The sequence below is a fragment of the Melanaphis sacchari genome, unplaced genomic scaffold (assembly GCF_002803265.2).
Source record: "Melanaphis sacchari strain LSU unplaced genomic scaffold, SCAv2.0 Contig955_pilon_pilon, whole genome shotgun sequence".
NCBI lineage: Eukaryota > Metazoa > Arthropoda > Insecta > Hemiptera > Aphididae > Melanaphis > Melanaphis sacchari.
The window spans coordinates 2,558-5,922 of NW_020271676.1; the positions used below are offsets into that span (position 1 = coordinate 2,558).

The following is a 3,365-nucleotide window of genomic DNA, read 5'->3' on the forward strand; positions in this document are numbered from 1 at the left end:
ATCAGTAGATCGCGGGTACGCGCGGACATTTAAAATAATACGTCGGCATTTACGTATACGCATTTCATAATAACGCGAAACGTCCTAGACGAACGTTCATAGAATAATGAATTTATGAATGTCGCTCCCGAAGTCCCGACTGAGCACAATCGACGGCCTGCCGCCGATTGCGAGTCGTGGGCGTGGCATAAACGTCACTCGCCTGCGGATCGCGAAAACACTTCAGCGCTGCCTCTCGGCCGTTGCATACGTAACGTTTTGAGTACGACGGCCTCTTAATATAAGCACAATCAGAGATATAATATTCCTAAAACACCTCAACTTATATGCCACTATAAAAATGGTCAATGCAATACTTAAGATGTATATTTTAATAAAACAATATATTGAAAGTACTGCTTTTCTTCATATAGAATCCATTGAATGAATGACGTTCATGTTGGTTTTTTGTTTAAATTACATAATACTTTACAAGTTGTATAAATTAGACCTTTGAGTAATATAAACTTAAAAATAACACCTTATACATTGCATTTAATAACTAAAAAAAGGACAATTTACTAGGGATAATAGATGAAACAAATATAAAACAAATGATATATCATAGTAAAATAGTTTATTAAAAAATAATATAAATTTTATAAAAAAAATAAATGTATTCCATAAAAAGGAAAAATATAACTCACCATGTTACCATTATGCTAAACATAAAAAATGCAACTTACTGATCCTATTACAAAAAAAATAATCATACTAAGTTAATTACAAAATTGAAATAAAATTATAAAATATTTTTACCTGTGGATATGGTCCAAATATGCCTTGTACATATGCATCATTACGATGTCCAGCCCTTCTCAAAAATCCAATGAGGTCTTCATCTCTATTGAGTTGTTCCACAAACCCTGCTAAAACAATGGTAGTGTTCTCTCGTTCCCTTCTTGATGCTCCATCTCTGATCTGAAATATATTTAAGAATAAAAATAAAAATTGCCATTTAATAATTTTAGTGATCAGGCCACATAAGCGTAGCACACTATTGATATTTTACATCTCGAAGAAAATTTATAAAATGTATGTGTAAATACAATTTTTTTTTATATTTTATCTATTTTTAAGGAAATAAACAAAGTGTTATAAAATATTAATACCCAGCATAAAAACATATTTTTGTAAAAAAAAATAAAAAAAAATTAATAATCACCCTGAGGTTTCTTCTGGCTTGGTCAAATTCAACAAAATACTGGTTTTCAATGATAGTCAGTTTCTCTGTAAGTAAAATTATTGATCAGTATAAAATAAATTATTGTAATATTTTATATAATTAATGTAAGAACAAAACTCAAAAAACAAATATACCATAACCAAAAACAAAAAATATAAAATACTTTAATTGAAAATAAAATTTTTAAACTGCAGTTAACTTACCAATTATTTACCATAAACTCCTTGTTTTAGGTGGTGTACACGTGACATAAATAAGATACATATAAACACAAACATATAGGACAAGGATGCAACATTGTATCACAACACTTCTTATAAACATTAGTACTTATTGGGTTAAACATGAAACATGAAATAATACAGATTATATGATACTTATTATAACAAATATATAACACAGTGATGCAACATTTAAAACACTTAACACATCATATATTGCAAAAACTCACGAAGAAAATTCCATATATTAGGGTGTCTTTGCATTTGAGTTAAAAGTGTAGCATGGAAAGACTCCAAATGATTGTTGGTTCTGTATTCTTATCCAAAAACACTGATTAAACCTGGACCAACCTGTAACAACCAAAAACATTCCACACACACAATTAAAAAATTTCTCATACCTCGTTCAATCACAGGAAACTGTCTTGTATAGCGCATGATAGCACTGAAACCATCAGCCATAGAAAACTGTGGACAGCGTGGGTCATTCCTAGCAGCGGGTAGATGAGGTAATGCCAACACCTAAAAATACATTAAAGTATTAAAGAGAAACACACTTTAATACAAATATCAAACTTAAATTTACCATTCTGAAAATTCGAGTTGCTACTGGGTGTTTACGCATACTCTTATTATGTTCTATTTTATTTTTATTTTTTATTTTCTCTTATTATTTTATATTCTTATATTATTGTTTTCATTGCGTGACAAATTTATTATCTGATTATTGTATGCGCTGTGCGCGATAAGTGCAGGTGTTTGTATTTTCCACGCATGATTATCTGAATTATGATTTGGGTAATGTGCGTGGAGAATTATGGACATTTGCACTTATCCCGAAAATTGTACGTCTATCGGCAGTTAGCGATTGGGTTTTTCGTGCTTTTCGTCACAGAACACGAGACCGACTTGGTGTAATCACTGATTCACCGGGTATCTTCTCGTGTTTCTGTCACAGAACACGGGACCGACCCGGGGTAATTGTCGATAGACCGGGTATAAAAGGCCCCACGACACGACCATCAATACCATTCTCCGTCTTTCCGACTTTGTAGTAAGACCCACCCGGGCAGACTTGCGCAAATAGGAAAGGCGGCCTCCCAGACCTCACTTGTCGAACGGTTTGTGACTCGGTCAATGGTGCAATAGTTGGAGTTATTCTGGCATTGCATCGATCAGTCACCTACCCTGTGGTGCAATAGTCAGAGTAATTCCGGCATTGCATCGGTCGACACACCGTTCGATAAGCCCCCTCCCCTGTCGTGCTCCGTCGTGTCGTGGCGTCGTGCAACTTCTTCCGCACTCTTTGTTTTTATTATAATATAGTGAAACTTTAAAAACTCAGAGTGTTTTCGTTTCGTTTCATTAACTGGGTTTGTACGGACCAAATTCAAAACGCTGTTCATCTTTCGGTGACAATACCGTACAATTGACTAGAAAATTTTTTTTTTTGTTTATAAAACGATCACTAAGTACATAAAAGTTATTACAAAATTGCTTGTGTAAAATGGAACCAACTGCATCTTAATTGGCTTTCAGGAAATGATTGCTGGACAGCTGACATTAGAGCTTTTTCATAATCTGTGATAAAACAAACACGTTGATAATTTAAAGGCAAAATATTTCTTACAATTTCAAATAGAGCCGCATAAACTTCTTCAGTCATACTTCCCAGTAGAGCATAAACCATTGGAAAGGTTTAAAAATATAAATGAATGAGTAATATATTAAGAAAATAGAATTTAGATTCGACAGATGGCTTGACATACAGGAAGAACAAGGCCGTCACATTGGCTGATTGGATGCGACGTTCAAAACTGTGCTCGTGTTCCAGCAGATTTGAAATGTTTCTTACCATCTGGTGCTGTTTTCAAAAGTGTTGTAAGTGTTGAGTACCACACTGATATTATACTATGTAT

At 33.6% G+C, this 3,365-nt stretch overlaps 1 pseudogene; it reads right to left on the reverse strand.

Annotated features, from left to right (window-relative positions):
- Positions 1-1,258: 1,258 nt before the first annotated feature.
- LOC112603062 lies at positions 1,259-3,139 on the reverse strand (annotated as a pseudogene).
- Positions 3,140-3,365: the final 226 nt, after the last annotated feature.